General features: G+C 31.9%; 1 protein-coding gene across 7 annotated transcripts in view; it reads right to left on the bottom strand.

The window, feature by feature from the left end:
• Positions 1-24,310, bottom strand: part of LOC118198052 (twitchin-like) — a 480,648-nt gene that overhangs the window by 396,883 nt on the left and 59,455 nt on the right. The window lies entirely within an intron of this gene.

The raw sequence follows: 24,310 nt of genomic DNA, 5'->3' as shown, positions 1-24,310 counted from the left end.
CAATGAAAGGCACTGCGTACCTAACATTATCTATACAGAATGGATCTCAACTTCTTAGTAACGAAGGTTCATAAGCATGATCTCATTAAAATAGTATTCCCTTATACAGCACATTCTTATTCAGTAAGCACCGCTTAATGTGATCACGTTTTCTGGATAACTTTTAACCCAATGGTAATAGTAAACGATGAGGAAAAAGTGTCCTCCAAAATAGCAACGGAATTTAACTAATTTAAATATAAATGTATCCAGAAATATGCAAATAGGTACTTTCACGCAGCATCTTAATTACGAATAAAGAAAAATTTGTTTATAAACTGTTCACAATGACTTTAATCCCAAAATCCATTTTTATGAACTGTTCTTAACATTTCTGTAATTACCGCTCAGACGGTATAGTGTCTAGGGGAGGTAAACCGCTGAGTTGGCTTCCGACCCAGGTATAGATATATCCATGCAGAAGGGCCCGGGTTCGAATCCCGGAGAAAATATGGTTGTAACTACCCGTCCCTTCAAATAGGAGGCAACGGCGGCCGCCTATTATGTGTTTGCACAATAAAATGATCAGTACGTCTGGCCTTAGGAGTGACCAGTGCTGAATAAACAAATGCGCGCCTCTGAAATGAAAAAAAAAAAAAAATCTGGAAAACTATTTGAGCTATTTTGGCCCGCTAATGCTTGGGAATCCCCCGTTGAAATATAATATGTCAATATAAAATTTTAAATTAAGCGAGAAAAAGCACATTAGTAGATATTTTCAGGGATTTCATTTCAGAAACAAGGAAAAATTGGGAAAAAAAATCTGCAGAATTTATTTTTCTTCTAAAGGAAAGGAATCTGTACATTACGCCGTCATAATCTAGGCCAATCCAAGGTTGCGTTTTTCGCTTAATTTAAATGGGTGATTCAAATCGAAACCAAACTGTTTGGTGACTTAATTCCTTACTTGGCGACATTTCTCTGTCACTTGTCAATTTTTATACTCTATTTTGACCTTATTATTACTTAATATTTTTATCATATTAACTGAATTGTTGGTCACAATAAGCGAAATATTTTCCACGTTTTCGTATACAAACGAACAAGACTTGGGCAATTCAATCATATTAAGAGGCGCCTATTGGAAAAATTGGGAAAAAAAAGTGGACGGTATAATGGCACATGCCGCCCAGACGGTATAATGGAGGGAATCCTACTGAGAGGAATCCTACTGAGAGCCCAGACGGTATAATGGAGGGAATCCTAGGGAGAAGCCGCATGGGGGAACTTTAAATATATGGCGAGCCGAAAGTCATCTCGCGTGGTTTGGTAGAAAGGGAGAAGGTTCATCCTACCCCTCCCGAGTGCTTTTCCTAAAAATTGGGGTGGAAGTAGAAATCCAATCTCCTTGAGGCTCTGGCACCAATTCTTCCCTGAAATTTATGAACAAGACAACAACAACGACATCGTATTCACATACTTGAAAGAAAGCCTAATTTCTTTTATATTTACTCTCATTGCATTAGTGTAAACAAAGGTATGCGTACATTAATTTTCATCTAATATTGCACAGTGACAACACGTAGCCGAGGGCCTTAGATATGTGGGACATGAGCCAATATTTCAAATATTGTTTACAAGACATTTATTTACCTCGCATGAAAAATATTAGGATTGAAAAAAAGGAACTAATTCAGTGTGATCAAATATTTTTAAAATGTTATCTTCTTGCTTATGCTTTTTTGTAAGAAGATATTCGATAGTAAAAATCTAATGATTCATTAAGTTAATCAAAATAGTTGTATTAAATTATTTAAAATCTGTATCAGGTAATAAAAAGAAGCGTCTTATATTAATAAAAACTTGCACTGTGTTCATAAAAATTATCACATGGACATCCTATGTTTAATGTACTTAAAAGAATTATATCAGTTAATTAGATTAGTAAAATAAACAAAGATTTAAATTATTAAGAAGTACGTTTATTGCTTTACATCACTTTGTTCTTTTAGATAGTTATAAGTATTTATTTATTTTGAAAGATGCCTTAAAAATTTATGTTCTAATGAATGGCAACACTCTCTGAACTGTGTGCGCAATTTTCTCTTTCCTTATTGTTTGCTTTCGTGCTGTAAACGGAAGCATGTCCAACTAGTAGTCGAGAGGTTTGGGGTCGAATCCCGGACATGGCATCAATGATTTTCTCATCATTGCAGTCTCTTAAAAAATATTAAATGACTTTAACTGGCCCTGGAAAAATAATTCGTTATCACCAGGTTTTTTGCAACTTAGCTCCCTCCCTCCATTCGTCCTTTAAGTAAGAAAGAATGTAAGGATTTTTCTCTCCTTTACCTCATGCCTTTGTGATATAAATGAAAGTACGTTCGGCTACCAGTAAAGAGATTCGGAGTTCTTTCTCACCTTTTAAGTCTCGAAAAAATAATAAATGACCTTGCACATAAGAATGATTAACTCCACGTTAATCATTCTTATGTGCAAGAATGATTAACGTGGAGTTAATCATTCATTTTACGTAAGAACGAAACATAAGTTCTTACGTAAAAGAAAGAACTTATGTTTCGCTCAACGGAGATATCTGGCAAGGGTAATAAAACCTAATGAAATGCATCGTAACATAAAAGAACAAAAATTTAAGAAGAGAAGGCTTATTATTAAATTATTTTGGCCTAAGAACGTTTCTAAGTCCAAAATAAATTTTCATTAGAGTTAGGATTAGAATAACCGTTCTTATTTTATTTTAGAATACTGAAATGAGAAGTTTTAATTGACGCCTTGAATTTTCTAATTGAAATAAGTAGTTCTCAATATTATTAAGTGCTGCATTCGAAGTGAACAACGGAAAAAATAAAATTATTATTCGCCCTGTAGATTCATTAGGTTAGTCGAAGCAGGAAAAGTGAAAAATGTGCAACGTCTTCGCGGAGATTTGAAGTCCGAACCCCTCGACTGCTAGCCAGATGTGCTTCCAATTACACTATGAAGGCAGGTGGTAACCAGAGAGTACATATGTTACAACGCTTGTCCATTTCTTCCATAAACGATTACAGACTGGGGTAAATCCTGCACTATAATCTAATCAAATTTTGGACATTGATGACTTATGGGTTACTTTAAGAGCGCTCAGTATCGTTAGAATCTTGTGCACTTATTTTTAAACGTCACTTCTTTTACATTTCTTTGTTTGTGAGGCTGACGTTCAAAATCTCTTTTTACAGTCAAATGAATTGCTTCTTGGTAGATATTCATCTCTTTGCCAACTCTACTTATTGAAATATTGAGATTTTCTTTCTGATAACTTTTCAGTTTCTGTGAGTGGTGTTCCTTTCTTCTTTTTGGCCAGAGCATGCCGAGCCCATGAAATAGTCTGATTTGGCATTTTCAATAGACTTACTATATCGAATTACTTCTTTCCTTGTGCATCCAAACTCTAATGAGGGTTTTGTTCATTAACCATCAGAGTAAAACAGGAAAAAAGACAATAAATTTTCGCAGAACTTGTAATCTGGAACATGGCGATTCTGAGATAATAAAATCCGTTCAAAAATTTGCTCATTCAGTTGGAACTTACGCTTCATTCTGTCATTAAGGCGGGGAGGACTGGTGTTGAGAAAAGGCTCATTAGAAAATATTTTCATTTATTCTTGTAAAATCTCAGTATTTAGCTTATAGCTGCTCAACAAAGAACTTTTCTTATTACAGTGAGAAATTTTCAATTAAAGAAAATTATTTTACAGAGAGGATAAGGATGGATTTTTATCAGCACAATGCTTAACAAACGAATCAGCGAAATGATTAATTGCAGCTAGCACAATGATTAATTACAAACGAAAAAAGTCAATCCAGAAACGTGGCAGATCTAATAAAAATATTAATTCAAAATATTCATGACTATTTGTGAAGTCTTTGTAGGACTACTTAAACATCCTGACTTGGATTTAGTGCCGAAAGGCTTAAGAAAAACTTTCACGTACTACCAATTTATAAGATCAGATTCCGTCTGCACGTAATGTTAGGTTAAAAAACCATAGTTTTACATTTAGAAACACTAAAAATTACTTTTTCATGGAACAAACTGATCAAAAGAAAACATAAAAAAATTAAATGTAGTATCTAATTCTTTACAAAGCATTTCTTTCCAAATTCATAAAATCATTATGAACTAAATTATGTTTCCTGGGAAAAAAATGAAGAAAAAAAATTTTAAATGAAAAGTAATACCGTATATTATAATCAAAACATTTTCTTCCAAATTCATAGAAACGTTACTTTTCCCCCAATGGCGGGCACTTGCCCATAACGGCAACGGCTACTACTAAGGCCAGACGTGGTGGCCATTTTATTGCGGAGGAATCTAATAGGCGGCCACGGTTACCTCCTATGAAGGGACGGACAATTTTACATCCATGCCTTCTGCGGGATTCGAATCTGGGCCCTTCGGCATCGCAGTCAGGCTCCCCTAACTGGGCGGCTCATAAAAGTATTATGAACTGATTTAAATTTCCTGGAACATTCTGATCAAAAGAAAACATTTAAATGTAGTATCTTATTCTTTACACTTAAAACATTTTTTACCAAATTCATAAAACATTATAAACTAAATTATTTTTTCTTGAAACAAACTGATTAAAAGAAAATATTTAAAAATTAAACGTAATACCTTATTCTTTAATCAAAGCATTCCCTTCTAGATTTATAAAAACATTATAAAGTACGACTTTCTTTGATTAAAGTATTTCCTTTTAAACTGCACAATTAACGAATAATATTAAATGAGAAACATTTATAAAAATGTCATTCTGAAATCCACTTTTTTAAATGTCATGTATTAAAATATCTTACAGTATCATTAATATTAATATTATTCAGAACAAAGTATTCAAGGTTTTTTCTAGGGGGGGGGAGAGGCTAGAAAACCTTAGATATTTGATATAAAACTGAATATTGTCTTGCATTTAGAAATTTTCGAGACTTCGCGTATAATTATTTTTCAATTTAGATTCCATTTGATTATTCATTATTTAAAAATGCGTTTTTAAGTACCTTACAAATATTATTTTGAAAGCAATGAGAGTTTCCTAATATCTTGCATACAATATTGCAATAAATATGAATATTTTTTAATCTTAATAAGAGAAATCACGTTTGTCGTATCTGGATACAATACTATAGTCTATTGCTTTAAAAAAGGTACTTCAATCCCCATACAGTGACTCATAGCCACAGCAACGAGTGCTGCAGAAAAAAGGTCGAATTCTCTAATTTCATAAGATTTCCTAACTCAATGTATGCGATGATCATGACACACATTAATTTCGCAAATGAAGACAGGGTCCTTATATCCTTAAAGTTCCTATTTTAAAGTAACAAACTATATGTAAGGACGGAAAAATTATATTATAAATCAGAAAATGACTTTTTAAGAACAACTAGAACCTGAACTTTGCGTAAGGATGTGCAGAAAATTTCACTATTTAACTTCATACTTTAATGTAAGAACATATTTTCCTTATTATATCTACTAACATCGAATAAATTCTGCTCTAATAAAATATGACGGAGTTATATGAAAGCTATGGATTAATATGAATAAATTTATGACGGAGTTATATGAAAGCTATTACATGAAAGCTTTCTCTTAATTCTTTTGAATCTGATTCATATGATTCTAAATGAAATGGCAATATCGTGGTTATCCATCGTTCTTTTTATACTTTAGAGCGAAACCTATAAGAATATATAGATAAAGTAAGATATGCAGGAGGTAGACGGGATAAACAGAAATTGTATTTGACAAAAATGACTTTTATATTTGAAGTATTTTCATGAGTAACATCTCAATGTGCACCATAAATTTTTGGTTTCAGATTCATGCTAAATATCCAGAACTTTCTCAGACAGCTATAAACACTTGAATGCCAATCGGAACAAGGTGTGAAAACTCTTTCTCAACGCATTTGGCAACAAAAAAAATATAGATACAAATGAAAGGTAGAATATGAAATGTGACTGCAAATAACATCTCTAACATCACCTCGACGGTTTGTATAAAGAAAATGCAAGCACATACCAGTTATTAAATATAATGTAAGGGTAGGTGACACAGGGAGCAAGAGTTAATGCTATTAATAAGAGAATTACATTGATTTCATGTTCAAATATTTTAATAAAATATTCTTTAATAATCTTTACATAAAATACCTATTGATCCGCTTTAAATTGCTTTTAAAATGTATTTTTCCAGTTCCTTTTTATACAGCCAAACGGTTAATTAAAAATCTTTTAAAGAGGACTATTGGAAATTGGAATAACATCAAAGAGGCAAAAAAAAAAAAAAAAAAAAAAAAAAAAGACAATAAATAGATTGAGGAAATCATAAATATTCCACTATAGCCAAAAGACAGATCGGTTGCCACTTTTCACCTCGCTACTGACCATGATTGCTTCTCCAAGCATCTATATCGTATAAAAATACTGCCAAGTCCTCTTTGCTAATTGTGCAATATTCGTGCGAAAATGGACGCGAACTATTTGAGTCACTGTCCTGCACTGGGCTCAGGACACTTGTGGGAGAAATACTGGACAGCTCGGCACAAGATGAAGGATTTATATATTTACTTTGTAGTTCTAGTTTTATTACCTGTTTCTTCTGTTAATATGTTTGTATTTCTGACTACAATTGCCTTCTAATCTTCCATTGGAAATATAAAAAAATCTCTAAGGTAGGATGTGGCTCCCCTCCTAAAAAACCCTACAGTTCTAAAGGTTCCGTGAGTAATAACTTAATTCATAACACTGAGGTTGTTGTAACATAATTACTGTTGTCCGACCTCATCATCAAAACAAACTCAAAAAAATTTATCGGGGCAAGGAGTATGATTTACGTCTGTCGATGACAAGAGCCTGGGGCACCATATAAATGACAGTATGATTTTGGCCAGTCCCACCCAAGGTTTTTTGAGAAAGCACCCGGGGAATGAGTCTTAAGGTCTACCGCCCCTCTTTCCCTACCATCAAACCACACGAGAGGACTTTCGGCTCGCTATATGTTTAGAATGCCTCCATGCTGCAAAGACACTATACATTTACAAACACCCACATTTTCTCCGGGATTAGAACCTGGGCCCTTTAGTACGGTAGTCAGAATCACTGACCACTATCCCATTTGGACGGCACACTACTGTTTCAAAGAAGTAATAAAAAGTTTAAGCATTTGTTATAAGAATGAATAAAACTCTGCTATTAATCAGTCTGTAAAACGTTCATGATTAATACAAAAGAAAGGCAATCGCAAATGAGCATTTAAAATTAAAAAGGATATAATTTAAAATTAGCACATAGATAACATTTAAACAACTAGCTGTCGTTTGATTTACATATTTGTTTTTTTACTTTAGCCTGTTACATTAAAAACTTCATTCAATATCATAGTCCAACTAAATTTTTTAGAAGAATTTTCATAAAATTTGTAATTTTGTAAAGTTGACCTGATATTGCTAAACATAATTTTAAATAAATTAAATTATTTTATTAGTAAATTAGACATAAAGATCTACTTCAAAGCTGAGAAATATTCTTAGAACATCCAGATTTCGTTGCCCTTAATTTGCAAACTACTTAATTCTAATAATAAAACTTACATTAAAAAAACTGCTTTGAAAACTTATTTTAAGATTTTGTTTTCTTCGCATGCACTTCAAATGGAAAAATACGCACCTATGCATATTTATAGATTAGAGTCATATTATATTACTGATGAAGAAGTTATATTTATCTCTGCATCAGATTAATGATAGGAGCTGTACATAAGCCAAATTCACTTTTGTCCTTTAGATTAAAAGAACGTCGATGAAACCATTCAGTTTAAATTTTTGAATAAATTGTTCCATGGGCTGCTTAGAAAGAAAGAAAAGACCACTTGTTTTTCATTTGAGTGTGACTGAAATGAAAGAGGTTTTGTCATCAGCAAACATTTCAAGGCTGAGGAAAGCGGGAGGCTGAAAGAGTCCCTTTATTTATCATTCAAATGTTGGCAACAATAAAGCGACTGGGTAATTAAGCAGCAACGCAAAAGGATAAAAAAAAGGAATTAACCCTGTGTTATCGTACAAAAGCACTGAAATGAACATAATGAACTCTAAATATATCAAGATGTTGTTTGCCACAGAAACGAAGTGTAATTTCATCTTATCTTTCTGTTCTATAAGAATCTTATAAAAAGCGCCCAAATAAAGATGGCATTCTTTAATTATAATCTAGAATTTGAAGTCTTAGTAAAAACAGAGTTTATCAGCTGAAATTGAGAAATTTAATTTCATTAAAAAATTAATAAATTATTATAATTATTAAGTAGTTTGTGCCAATAAATAGTATTATCAACAGCAGTTCATCTTAAGGCAAGTTTCATTAAAGGAATTAAAATATTTCACTCATAGCAGAATTAATTTATTATTCGTAAAAAATAGATGCCCTTGAAAATTTTTACCAAATTCTCTAAATGCTTATACTAATGACTTCACAACTTCTTGAATTCATGTAATCGAATGAAGAGAATTTCTCGCGACGGTGATTGTCCACGAACTGAAGTTGAGAGCACAGTGTCTCCTAACCAAGTTCCTAAATCTGTGGTCGTTCTTGCCACGTGTGATCTCGCATTATCGTGAAGATACAGCACACCTGTGCGATTAACCTCAGTCAGCTATTTCTCCTGCAATGCATGTTGCACCCATTGATATTGCTGCGAGTACATATTGTCACTGATAGTGTGGCTTGGTGGTAGAAGTATAATCTTCTGTGGGTTCAAAGGTAGTCTTGAGGTGTGAGGCACAGGATCACGTACCGATAACCAATATCTGATCTCTTGGGAGTGTCATATTAGACCCAGTCTTCGTCTTCGTAAGCCAAATATGGTTTTCCGAAAATTAAGTCATTTTAATATTTTAGATTTTTTAATTAAGGCTCTGAAATATTTATAATAATTAATTAAAAAAAGATTTAAGTGTAAAAGTCAAATAGCATAAAATAGAAGAATTCGAAGTTAACAGGAAGCAGAATTGTTTAACACTGAATATAGATTCTGAAGGATGTAATCTTCAAAATGTTACTAAATAAGCCAAAACTTGTTTTGAAAACATATTTTTGAATTTTCCTGAGATACACCGGCAAGAGAAAACCGTTACTTACTAATCTGAAAAAACCAATTACTATAGGTTATTTATAATACGAAAACTCGTTTCATATTCCTTTGCATTTACTGATGATGAGATTCTCGACATACTCTGAAGATTTCCCATCGGTAAACCTTAGCAAGTATGGTAGTTATATTGGTAAAATATATGCTTTCAGTATCCGTTCAAATGCGCACTTGAATGGATACTGAAAGCATAAATGCAGGTTTGAATTCAAGTGACCTCGAAACCATGCTAAATGGATTATTGAAAGACAGTACAGTGACGTCATAAGAACCTGGGTTGATTTCGAAAGTGATTCTCAATAAATTACAATATTGAGAAACTCTGGACCTGGAAATCAACCGTCTAATACTCAGAAAGGGAATGGCTATGATAAAGATGTTTCGGATTTATAGATTGACATAGTAATTGACGGTAACATAAAGTTTTACCTCTCACAACGACATTCCTTAACGGTAGATATTGGTATCATGTAAAATTTTGGCAAACTTATCCATTGCATCTGTCACAACTACATATTGATGAAAGATAATGTTCATTTACATATATTTCAACCATCATTTTTATCACTATCATTCAACTTATTAAAATATCATTAAGATCTAGTTCAGCATAATATATGAGATATTTAAGTAAAATGATTTTAAGAGACAACTACCTTTTGAGAAAAGTAAAAAAGCTTCAGCTTTTACAGTTGATGGTTGATTCCCTTAAATCTTAAAGACTCTCTTAGCATTACCATATCTATAACATCATTATTGAGAGTTCAAAAGTACTAATTCAATTTTACCTAATAATCAACACATTTTAAAAACTTTTAACAAGAAACATTCTAACACTGTTGAACCATAAATCTACCATGGAACATTAATTGAAATTCATTAATTGTATTTTACTTGATTTTCTGTTTTATGAATTGTTTAATTATTTAATTAACTGTAAAGTTGCCCCTTTATTTGGCTAAGGTTTCCAAAAAAATGCACTTCATTAGAATGATTTTTTGTCCTTCTGAAATGGAACCCATGTTCTTCGAATGAAATGTTTCAAGCAGCTTTGAATTGAAATAAATTAGCTGAAATTTAAAATTAAACTTCACTTATTAAATTTCATTTTGGCAAGAGCATATATTATTTTCCAATACTAAAATGTACATACAAAAAACAAAATTAAAAAATGGAAAAATGTTTTATCAATGAAAATATGGAAGCTTCTATTGTTTTTCTCTACCTGCACAACATGAGACTTCGATTTTTAGCTAATGTCTGTTAAACTGATTAATTGTTGAATATTATGCTTTAAGATTACATGGAAGTTTAGTTTCTACTAATCTTCTGGAGCCAAGATTTGATAGAACTTCTTCGAATCATGTCTGAAATTTTACTGAATATGTGTCAGGGAAAGGACAGACAAAAAGATGATTGCAAGATGCATTTTAGATTCCACGTTAACAACATATAGCTAAAATGGAATATTAACATGTGTATTCGTATATTTAAAAAATGTATATTATATGTATGTATATTTAAATGTATATATTATAAATATGTATATTTAAAAAAAATCTGAAGTGTACACTACATGACTTCCTTCTACGCAATATTTAACTATACGCACTTTTGAATGCATTTCTTTTAAACTTATTGAATTGAATTAAATCTACTTCGTCGATAGCGCATAAACCACAATAGAATAAATGCACTCTTTAAATCCACTATATTTATTTACCATAGCGACACTCTGGCGCTAGGTACACTTAATAGCGTTACATCTCATTCATTTTAAAACTCAGAATGCACAAAAATTATACCATCTGAAGAATTATCTAATTGTTGCCGTAAACAAATAAAAAAGAAAGAGTTTTACAAAGACGATTCAGCGCCGCTTACCTAATGCACATGTGCTACTCGTAAATATCCTCCTTTGTCCGAGATAGACTGGCGACATTATTTGCTGCTAATAGGAAACACTTATTTCCTCGAATTTCATTAGAAAAATATTTCTCATTAAATTAATTCTGTTCTCAGTTCGCGACAAGGCAAAAATACATAAAACCTCAAAATACCTTCATTAAAAATTGTAAAATATAGAAAAAATAAAACACCAAATACAGTTAAAATAATAAATAAAACTATACAATTAAAATTAGAGTTTCTACGCAAAAATAAGCAATTCGGCCAGCAGGCAACATAACAGATTTTTCGATGCAAAAAAATTAAAATTTAATTTTGGTCCCACTCGGCGAAAAGACGCTGAAGGTGCAGAAACTGAATTCACTATTCTACTAAGTTTCAAATGTAAACAAATATGGCTGCTGTGGTAAACAAAAATTAGGCTTAACCGAACTTAAACAACTTTTAAATTGTTGATAATTCTATAACAATCGCGAGAAGATTAACTAAGAGCATAAAGACCTCATTCGAAACATAAGAACTATATAAGTCAATCATTTTAAAGCAAAAATATGCGCAATTTACCAACATATAAGAATAAAAATATGAGCTCGCAGAGCCGAGTATCATAGTGGGTATATAATATATATATATATATATATATATACTTTTGTTACGGCCGATTGCAACCAAAAAGGGAGGTATATAGCAGTTATAGTATATAGCAGTTAGATATTATAGCAGTCCTATATACGAACTTTTAATGTTCTGAGGCTACTCGTTTTTGAGTTATGCCAAATGCATACGTAACGTACGTACAGACGCCAAGAAAAAATCTCTTCTGAATCCATTTTAAATCAGCTTTATAATTCATTTGGGGAAAAAGATACCTTTATCTGTCCTTACGCACAGATATCACGCAAAAACCTCGCTAAATTGCATTCGATAGCGGTCAAAATGGATATTTTCGAGGAAATATGACACCCGGAATTTTTCGCGATTACAATACTTCCTTTACGAAGTTAAGGAACAAACAACCGAAGACTACGGTGCGCGCGTTGCCCACTATTACGTAGAACCTAACAATAAAATTTAAAATTCATGTATAGAGATATTAATTAATTTATAGTCAATAATTCCTGTCTTGGTAATGACCGCGATTGTAAAGTTTCTTCGCTTAATGAAAACAGTAACACGTTCTTCCGTGTTCAAAAAATTATTTTCAGAAGGACGCAGGTTAATTTAGTTTTTAACTGTTGTATTTTAATGCGCCACTGCAGCATAATTTATTAATAATTTAGATTATTTTACTTATATTAACATTAAGTTTAAACATTGAAAATTCCACTTTACGCACAACTTTTATTTAAAAAAAGGATGCCGTTTCTGATAACGTATGAAAAAATATGATAACTTTGTTGCAAATAAATCTAGTAAATAGAGGAAGCTGCATTTTAGAAATGGAATAAATAAAATTTTCGAAAACGCAGATAATTATAAAAACAAAAACTAAATATCAGAAAGGTTTTCCCATCTTATAATTAATTTAATTTTGAATATATTTGACATACTACAGTCTAAAAGTTCGGAAGCTTCGATCAACTTAAGCATTTTATAAATAGCGCGTTAGTCACAAACTGGGTACTATTACACTCACTGTTATAAAACAGCTATTTTTATTTTTAGAAGAGATAATGCACCTCATGCTAAAATTATCGCTTCATGAAGCTATTTTAATCGAATTTATTTATAAAAATCTTTATTTGTTACGATGACAAGTGATGAATTGTAGTAATGAGAATGATAAATCTGTAATTTTTTTTCGAATGTTCACTGAAAGCGGTGTTATTTCCAGTCCTTTTGAATAAATTAATTATAGAATTGTAAAATAAGGTGCATGACACCGTCAGAAGGAAAAAATTTTTAAAACAATGCAGATTGCTTTATTTATCAATTTTGCGTTATTTCTTTTGATTACTGTTACTATTTTTAACACATTTGCTATAAAAGACTATCGTATTAAGTTATTTACAGGAAACGGTATTAAGTTAATAAATGTAAGAATATATAATTACATTTTTACTTTCTTGTACGCGAAATTTGTCGCAATTACAATACTTCCTACTTCCTTTACTTCGTACAAGGAAGTATTGTAATCGCGAAAAATTTCGGGTATCGTATTTCAACGAAAATATCCATTTTGACCACTCTCGATTCCTTTTAAAGGATGTTTTTGCGTTTCATCTGTACTTACGGACAGAATAAAGGACTCTTTTTTCCAAAACGGATTGTGAAATGGATTTAAAATAGATTCGGAAGACATTTTTTTTTTTTTTTTCGTGACGACTGTACGTATGTTTGTATATCGCATAACTCAATAGAGAGTAACCTCAGAGTGTTGAAATTTTGTATATGGGACTGCTATATCATATAGATGTGCACAGAGTGGGTATATCTGCATATATTATATACCCACTCTGCTACGCGGCTCAGTGAGCTAAATTGTTTTATTCTTGTACGTTGGTAAATTGTGTATTTTTTGCTTTAAATGTAATTGAATTATATTGTTCTTGTGTTCTGGACAAGGTTTTTATGCCTTTAGTTATTCTGCATGCAATATGTAAAATTATCAACAATTTAAAAGTTGTATAAGTTCAGCTAAGCCTAACGATGACGCTTTTTGTTTACATTTGAAAATTACTAACAAAGTGCAGTCAGTCAGTTTTTGCACTAACTTCAGTGTCTTTTTGATGAGTTGGGCCCAAAGTTTTGTGCACCGAAAAATCTGTCTTGCTGCCTAATTTATTGCATTTAAACTCTAATTTTAATTGCAAAAATTGTTTTTAACGGTTTTTAACTCTTAGATATTTTAGTTTTTACTTTATTTTACAATTTTTAATGAGGATGTCTTCCGTTTTCATGTATTTTTGCCTTGCCGCGAAGCGAGAACTGAATTGATTGAATGAGAAATATATCTCTAATGAATTTCGGGGAAATAAATTAAATGAAATGCAGCAAAAAAATGTGCAAAACTTAAAGGCTGTATAAGGAAGTCATGTGATGTCCACATCAGATTTTGTTTTATTCAGACGTCCACGTTTAATGCTAGAAGAGTAGAATCCGGATCAGTGCATAATTAGTTTTTATCCCGCAAAGCACAGCAATAATGATCTTACAGTTCTAATACGACAGCTTTGTTAATTTTTAATAGGTAAATATTTAGCGAATGAAAGAATTGAAACAATATTGCATTATATTAGTTTTTGTATTATGTATAAACGGTTGATGGCGTAGCATTTAGTTAACTTAGAACATAGTTTCATATTGAAGAGGAAAAATTCTGATTGCGTAGAATATTAAAACGTTAAATTTCTAATGACTAAGAAACTTCGCAGACGAGGCGGATTATATTAAATTTTTATTTAAATCGACATTTGTGGCCAGATATTTCCAGAAAATTTACATTGATATTGTTGCGATAGAAAGAGAGCACAGCGAAATAGCTTCTTTATAGGAAGAAAGCATAAGCTAAAGTGCACTATTATCCAGTATGGAAGCTCACAAAGAGAAGGGTTTGGTCTAGGTTAGGAAAGTTCTCAAATTTCTCAAAATTTTGAGTTCAGGTTCCAAATTAGCTACTTTACGCAAGTCATACGAGATAGACTGATCTAGAAATGACGCAGTCCAGAAATGTTATACGATTTTTAGAATAGAAAGGGGAAATTACAGGGTTACCGCTAGTTTAAATTATAATTTTGATTTACAAATTTTTAATCTTACGTATTCTCCCCTTTCAAAAGATAAAATGCTTGGCGACAGATAAGCCTTTTTAGCAAAACCATTAGAGCAGTAGAATACATAAAAAAATAAAAAATACGTAAAATATAAATTATAATTTAAATTAGCAACGTAAATTAATTTCCCCTCTGTATTCTAAAAGTAGTAATTGCTCTTTGCGTGCGGTTCTCAGTGCGGAATTAAATTATTTATAAAACCAATTTAATACAATATACATTTTATTTGGTTCAAAACCACTTTTATGTGAACTAACTTGCTGCCTGTGTCTTTTGCTGAAAATACATAGAATAAAAGTAACTAAGGAATTAATAAACATCGATTCTGTATCCATTCATTATTTTCATTCAGTAATTTCTAAATTTATTCAAGTATGAACTCTTGGTATCCTCTGTTTTCCATGCTCTAAACCTAAAAGTTTAACTTCTCTCTGACACATCTAAATAAAAATTGCATATAAGCACATAAAGAATTTGTTCAAATTTTATATATAATTTATATGTGCATTCTTAATAACGCAGTAGATAGTGATTTCAGCTATGGATTGTTTGCTGGCTTGTTTGTTTTCTCTCGCACAGGAAACAAATGCTGAACTTTCTATGCATAAACTGTCTTATTAATGAATGTGAATCGTGAATGTTATGCTTCGTTAATATTGCCCCTAAGGCCTAAGGTTTATAAGTGAGACCTTTCAGTTAAAATTACAGTTACATAATAAAGCCCATTAGGAATTCAAACTTGAAGAGATCCTTCTTGTACTTTTATGTAGCTTTTTCATTCCTTATAATAGTTATTTTACTATAAATGTTGGAATCCCCTAAAAGAATATTAATCAGATTGTAATTATTGAAGCCATTCCTCAGTATATTGTATATTTTACATGCACCACAGGTCCCAAAATTTAGGAACTATTATTAAAACCAAATTTAAACATATTTTATCGCCATTTCATGAAAAAACCACTTTTTTTTTTAGAATTTCTTTGTAGATACAAAATATTGTAAAGGAATGAGAAATGTGACTCCTACTTCTAAATATGTATAAAAGGATTTCCCGCTAGAATATAAATAATAAATTTAGTTATTCAACTTTTACAATTCTCTTCTTGAGATTTTATTAAACGTTTTATCTTAGATATGTTTAATAAATGGCAAGTGCACGAAATTTAGGCCATTAAAAAGCTATCTAATTTAGCTTAACCAAGCTAAATCTTGTAAATTAGAGAAATATGAAACAACTTGTATCGAGAAAAACAAGATTAGGTCAGAAAGTGTTTATTTTAATATTAAAAAGGCACGCACTAGATGTGTTAATATTAAATCCAGTTAATTAAAAATTCCTATCAGTAAGAAGGCCTTTTACATAAAGATGAAATTTTATATATTTTGCAGAGAGGTGATTGATTCTCAAGATTGCGCCTTTCGTTGGCGTCTTCACCACATTGGTCACAGTACGACTTTGTTCAGTTCCGTCTCTCAGTTTTGAAGGAAAGCGCCTTGCGGACAAGCCCGTGGTTCACCCACCCCTCTTTCCCTACTACCAACCTCTTGCGGCTCGCTGCATGTTTAGTGTGCTCCCATGCCACACAGACACTACACATTTACAAACATCTAAGTCTTCTCCGAGATTTGAATTCAGACCCTTCGGTATAGCAGTCAGCGTCGTTAACCACTATTGTGAGGCTGAGTTTTTAAGTTCCTGAAGATTGTGCTACGTAATTAAGAAATGCTCAATGATTTTTTTTCATTAAAATTCCTGACTCTAATTTCAACATTTCTTTGTTTTCTTTGTTTAGTTTTTTTTGAATTATTTTCTCAGTTAATTAAATGAAAAGATACTGTTAATATTCAAATCCAGGGTCTGAAAATGCGATACTTTTTAGTAATGACAATAAATTCCTAACTGTCTTTCTAAACAAATAACACCTTGAATTAATTTGTAATTTATTTAAACTAAATTCTGTCTCATTTTAAAAAAAACTTGGAATTCGTTAAAGCTGTCTCTAAAACTTCATACATAAGCCAATGTTTAATTGTGTTCAGTTTAAATTAAAGACATAAAGACAAAATAATTAAAGACATAATAAATGACAATTAATATTATAAAGGGCATAAAAACAGAAAATATTTATTAATACAAAATAAAAGATTAACTAAATCAAACGTAAAACAATCTCTATTCCTGTAATTGCTGCTGATCTTATGTGCAAAGTTGTTTGTTCATTAGTGAAGCACTTCAAAGAAATGATTATGAAGAAATTAAACCCTTATACCGAAATTTAAGTCCATGCACAAATAACTGATGCTCTATGTTTTTATATATTTCACTGCCGATGGGCGCTGAAAATTATGTATTAATGAAAAGATACTAATATTGCGCTATTTTCAAGCAGAATGTGGAAGCTTAAAATAAGTAAAGATTTTGTGTTTTATCGTGGAATGCTAACAGAGAAAACATTTAATGATCCAGTGAGCTCAGATTTGAGTCAAAAACGAATTTATCATGCAAACATTTTCGGCTTTAAATTTATAAAATGTGAGATTAAAAGTTTAGGAGCCCAGTTATTTAGATATTAGGTGATTAAATTCCATTTAACACTATATGATATACCGCATTTACTCGCGTATTTTCTCGCCTTTTTTCTACTAAATATACCTCTCGTAAACAGAAGGGGGATACGCGATATATACTATTTCTAAAGAGACGGCTTATGTTAAGCATAGAATAGAATATTAAAAAGCAAACATAAAGACACATTATTTATTATATTACGTATTTCAAAGGATTTATCAATTTGAATAATTTTTTAACTTACACAAAACTGTTCCCGATAGATGCAATCATTTAACATTGTTACCATCAAACAAAAATTTCTATAGATTGAAAAAAATAGGAAGAAAAGTACCCGAGGGGGGCAAATATAGAAGTAATTACGAATAAATTCATTTACAAAATGTGTATACCTTATATATCACTAAATTAAATTTTATTTCCTTGAATGCTATTGATAAAATTTATACAGAACGAGACAATCCTGTTAAAAAACAAAGCTAAATGAAAATCAAGCATGAAGTTGTCTAATATATTTAAACTAAATAAAAACTCGCGAAATTTAATTCACAAGTTAATTAAAATACGAGACCAAGTTCTCTTAATTATAATACGAGACCAAGTTCTCTTAATTATATTCTCATCAAGTTACACTAATTTACATTTTATTTTTTAAACACAGTTAGCTCTGAATTTTTACTGCAGTTAATGTCAGTATTTTTCAGTTAACTCCAAAAATGCAATGTCTATAAATATTTCAATTAAATTGATTTTATCAAAATACTTTAATGCTATCCATAAATTCATTTCCAAATGAATAGTTTTTACGTGGTTTGACTGTCAGATGCATTATTTTTAATTTCAATTTTAATCCAAATCAAACGACAATTGGAACGAGTAACGTAACTTTTATCCTCAGGCCAAATACAAACCTATAAAAATGGAATTGGATTATCACACCTAATGCAAGAATGAAAGTATACAGGTGCACCTCTGTAGTACCGCAGGTGATTTAGGTATTGCGTAACCCAGCGAACTGTTAAATTTCCGCTCTAGTTTTGAGGGAGAACACCACTGAGGGCGGTTCGAGAGTCTCCCACCCCTCTTCCCCTACAATCAACCTCCAGAGAGGACCTTTGGCCCTCCGCTTATTTTGGGTACACCTCTGCCACCGGGACACTATACGCTTGCAAGCATGCTTCGGGATTCGAAATTGGGCCCATCGGTACACTAATCAGCGTCCCTAATAACTATACCGACTGTGTGCCGCAATGAAAGATTAACTGGGTTATAGACCGAATGCAGCAACTATCACAGAATCACCTTGTTATATCTTTCACGCTGGCATTTCATTCGCAAGGCTTGAAAAAACCTCCAAGCATATTATTATTGAATTTCATATCTTTGAGAGTACGAATGAATCCAAAGTTTAAACAAGTTTCCATTAATAATATTGCTGATACACAATAGCAAACTACTGAGATTCTTGCATAAGTACTTTTGTACTAGTGCAAACCTAAAAACACGTATCTGTTGTGGAAAAGAAAACAGGAATGTTCGTTTTTAGCCCTCGTGCCACTTTCTGCATTGCTTCTAGTCCATCAATTTGCGCAGAATCTCGACAGTATTCTGTTGACTTTAGTGAATTCTTTTACTAAAATAACTGAAACGCGTGACATATAATTTCAGCAGACATGTCATTTCAATCACGACAATGATCATCATACGTGAGTTATTCCATTTGTCGCGCACAGCAAGAATAGGCCACGTAGTTGCCAAGAAGGGTGTGAACCTCAGAAAGTAAAAATAGAGTTAAGAAGCGGCCACCGAGAGTGTGGTAGGGGGTGTTGTCGAAACAGTCGCAGTGAGCACAGTCATTACATGTCACCTTAAAGATTGAATTTGCACTTCCTGATTCATAAACAAATTGCCCCGCCATCTTTGTTTCGAAGGAACTAGAGTAGATAGAATCATTAGAAATTCTTTCGTGTTGACAAGAACGAAACTTGGAACGCAATTCTGATCAGACTTTCGTAGTTTTCGGATTCTTCGTTAGTTTAAAAAATAGATGATGCTTCATCGCTGAAAATTTTGAAAATATAATTTCTAAAAATACTTTTGTATTTTATTTTTGGTTTTTAATGGCAATTAAATCCCTTAAGACAAATAAAGATATTGCTGTGTACCCAGTTAAAAACGGAGTTATAATCACGGCGGTTTCGCCGGTTTTTTTCAAATGGCGCCAGTCAGATTGTTATCATGACAACTAAGTAAAAACAATTAATACTATACTTAAATTTTAAGGTGCCTTAACTGTGTGCAGCATAGGGTGCTGAAAATACTAGAACCGGACATGATTACAACTGATATGTTATAGCAATGAATGAAACGCCGGCATTCCCTAGAAAGCCTAGGCATTTTTAAGACAAATAATGAAATCTGAGAATTATTTGAATAATTATATATTTTGATATTTTATGTAATATCTAGGCATTCTATAGAATGACAAATACTATTTAGACAAAATATGGAAAGAAAGTCATGATAAGGCTTTTATGTAAAAGATGTGCATTCTTCAGAAATACAAATGTTACTTCGAAAAAATATAAAAGATTGCCGTAAAAATCTTTTATTCAAAATACATAGGGAGAAAAATGAAAGTTATGCGAAACAAAAGTTATGCCTTTCTTATTAAAGAAAGAAAAATAAAATATGAATATTTCATCAATAAAATTAATTTGTCTTGAATTTTTTTTAAATTTTATATTTTATAAATAGAAAAATAATGTCGTGAAAAATCGTTCATTAAAGTGCTTCACACTTTGCCGGTTCATAATTCGGTTTGCATACAATACCTGAATTTGGTTTGTTTAATTATGGCAAAGCACGCAAGGGCTATCTGTCTGAGGGAAGGGATGCCTTCGAGAAGGACTTTCTCAGGGAAACCAGCTCGCATACAAGTTGCGCATGGAAAAAACCATGAAAACGCCGTGGGCAGCCACCACGTTCATCAGGAATAGAACCGAGGTCGGAACTACCAGTGTTCAGCGACTTTACCACCCGGCCGCTATTGGGCATAGGTTACTTAAGAAATGTTAATTGCTTCATACTTTGCTTAAAAGTGCCTATAGAATGCTGGATTTTCAAATTTCCGGCAAGAGATGAATAATTTAGGAGAATTACTATGAGAGATAAGGCAGAAAAAAAGTAAGTACTTTTTTGTCATATGTTAACCGGCACGGAATTTCGATAAGAAAGCCCAGATTTCTAAAACCTGCGATCAGAAAGAGGTATTGTCTTGATTTTGACGACAAAATGACCCTGGTGTTATTTATTTGGATTTATGTCTTTTTATTATATTGCCTTATTTCAAGATGCAGGTACACAGTGGCTCCCAAAAGTGTTCGTATACTTATGATTTTCATTGAAATAGGGCTCTATCCATTAATTAAAAGTAAACATTCTGAATGAGATTTTACTAATAATATATATAATCTATTCGTAACAAAATTACATGAAATATTTTTAAAATATAGCGAAACTTTATTTTTAAGAAATTAATAATAAAAAAATGACAAACATTTTATCTCACAAAAGTCTTCGTACACTTCAAAAAAATCTTGACATATTAGTAAATATTTTCATTTTTCGTTAAATTAATATTTAGTAGAATATCCTTTAGTATGCACAATAGCTTTTAAACGTATGGGAATAACTTTTACTAGTTCCTTTGTAATTTCTGTATCAATATTCATCCGTTCTTCCATTATGACTGTTTTGAGTTCGCTTTTCGTTTTGATGTCGTGTTTTCGTATTCTTACCTCCAGTTTTTTCCAAACGTGTTCTATAGGGTTTAAATCTGGCGACTGAGGTGGTGTTTCAAAAACCCGTACAAAATTATAGAGACTCCACAGGCGAACGTTGAGAGCCGTATGCTTAGGAACGTTATCATGATTAAAATAAAGTTGTTTCCAATACCCAAATTTTGGGCTGATCATTTTAAATTGTCTCTTAAAATATTTAAATAAAGAGAATGATTCAATAAATACCAAATTACCTAGTCCTGATGCTCCCATGCACCCCCACACAAGAATACCTCCACCGGCATGATTAACTGTTCCAACTAAGTTCTTAGAATGAAGTTCCTAATTTTTTCATCTCTATACAGTTATTCGACCATCGGAACTAAAAATGCTTAATTTGCTTTCTTCAGCAAATAGGACATTATTCCAGTACGTTTCGGGTGTATTTATCATTGATTTTGCGAATGAAAGCCTAAGCTTTTTGTTTTTCTCACTAACAAACAATTTTTTTACGCAGAACACCCATGTAATCCAGTTTCTCTGAGAACTCGTCAGGTGAAATTGAAGTAGAAAACTTTGCATTAAATTCTGCAGAAACCTTTACAGTACTCAAACGTGGGTTTTTCACAAATTTTCTAATAATAAATCTCTCATCACGTTTAGTTAACTTTCTCGGTCGACCTCTTCTTACCTTGTTTTCAATACGATTCTCTTCTTTAAAGCGTTTTATCACATACAGCACTGTAGAATGGGATAAATTAACTAATACAGCGATAGTTCGAATTGATTTACCACTACTGTGGTGAAAAATTATCAGTTTTCGAATGCTGTTTGTAATTTCTTTACGACTGCAACCGATTTTTCCAATAATAAATAGAATATTATGAAGTAAACAATAAAAAATTAAAGCAAACGATTTTTAAATGCCACCACAAGGCAAAAATTAAAAAAAAGCGGTAAACGATAATTCTAATTTTGATTTTGTCCAAAAATATTTCAGTGTACGAAGACTTTTGTGAGATAAAATGTTTGTCATTTTTTGATTATTAATTTCTTAAAAATAAAGTTTCTATATTTCTATATATTATAATACTATATTTTAAAAATATTTCATGTAATTTTGTTACGAATAGATTATAGATCTTATTAGTAAAATCTCATTCAGAAAGTTTACTTTTAATTAATGGATAGAGCCCTAATTCAATGACAATCATAAGTGTACAAACACTTTTGGGAGCCACTGCATGTACTTTCTAAAGACGTCGCAAAAATTGCCACTTACAGGGTTCTTAATAGATATCAATCTCAGGATTGACGAAAACGTACAGAATTAAACAAGGTTACTTATGAAACGGAACTAGCGGCACTTTAAACAAATTTAAATTGTCTTAATCAAAATTTGATCAAAATAAATTCAAAACGTAATCTACAAAAACAGGAAAATAGTTCATTTATAAGAACAAATATATTCGTAAGAACTTTTGCGGACACGGTGTGCATTTTAAATTATTATTTATAAATGATATGATAATCGTGGAACGTGTAGATGTTATGAATTTACTCGCTCTACTAGGGAAGACAGCGATTATGCTATCGTTCCTTGATCTCGTATTTTAGAAGATATTTTCTATACCCTTTAGGAGTCTTGCCAATTCGAAATCACTGTGTGAAATTCCTTGCGTTGCTGCTGTCTTTCAAACCATCTGATTACAGGTTTGGCTCTGCTTCGAGGAAGGGCTTCGTTTAATGACAATTAGATTAATACTCCATCATTACGTGAAGAAATGCTGTAACATTACTATTATACTCCTCTTTTTAAAGCGCTTGCGGAAAAGTCATATTGTGTACATGAAACTTGCAGTAATTGGATTTGAATATCAGAGAACGTTAGGTATCCGACAGCCAAATTCGGTTACTGCGTTACGTAAGTTACTTCCCCGGGAGCGCATAGCTGGTATTGTAAAAGAAACGGAGTTACATTGTAGAGTCGATTATTAGACACAATAGGTTGCTCTAATTCCGTTTAACGAAACCTTTCAAAAGAGAAGCTGCTTGCTAAAATACACTCATCAGAAATAGATCCCTCTCATATCACAACCACCTTACATCAGGCATCGCTTAACGTGATCACTTTTCTCCAAAGCTATTTTGATAACATTAAGCGATGAGAAATAATATCCTTCGAAATAACAATGGAATTTAACTAATTTAATATAAATTTAACTAGAAGCATATAAAATGGTACTTTAATAGCAATTTAATTAGAAAAATGCAAAGTTTTTTTACGAACTGTTCATAAAATTCAAAAGTTTTTTTATGAACTGTTCATAACGTTTTTGGAAGTCATTTGACCGATTCTGTACCCTTAATCTTAATACTCGGAAGGCATCCCTCACAAGGCCGATTCCAGCGGGGGGCAAGATGGTGCACAGCACATCGGTGGCCAAATTTAAAGGCGGCGAAATGATTATTAAACATATTATACATAAACTTAAGTTGCAGAAAACGCAGCCTAAGTTTGCCAGAGATACTGCAGAATTTTTTCTCCTGAGAATAAAGGGCCCTTATGCCCTTAAAATCTACAGAACTATTAAAAATCTACGTAAGGTTAAAGTATTTTTCCCTAATTTTAAATGCTTGACTAAAATCGAAGCCATACTGGTTCGGCTATATTTCTCTGTCACTTGGCAATTTTTATAATCTATTTTGAACTTTTTAAGGCTACTTTATTAGTTTAAAAAAGTATTCCATAATACGTTGATCACATTAACCGAATTGGTGATCCCAATAAACGATGTATTTTCCATGTTTCCCGTATACACGGACGGGACTTCGGTAATAATATGCGAATGATAACATTAATCGCTATCACATAAAGCGCCGTCAAATGCTTCATACTCTAATCCCTTGATTTTCTTATCAAGACAAAGTTTTCAAGTAATTCAGGATACCGAAAATAACACAACAATCAATCTTTGATAATCAGCGACTACCAAAAAGATATTCAACCAATGCATCAAATTTTATCAGAAATACTAGACTAAGAAATTCTAAAGAGATTACAATTTTTAGTCAATTTCAGGCT

Source organism: Stegodyphus dumicola, chromosome 10, assembly GCF_044657685.1.
Source record: "Stegodyphus dumicola isolate Sdum_Otavi_A_Nest chromosome 10, ASM4465768v1".
NCBI classification, from domain to species: Eukaryota; Metazoa; Arthropoda; class Arachnida; order Araneae; family Eresidae; genus Stegodyphus; species Stegodyphus dumicola.
Note: the sequence above shows the minus strand (reverse complement) of the source record. Positions and strands in the feature narration are given on the sequence as shown.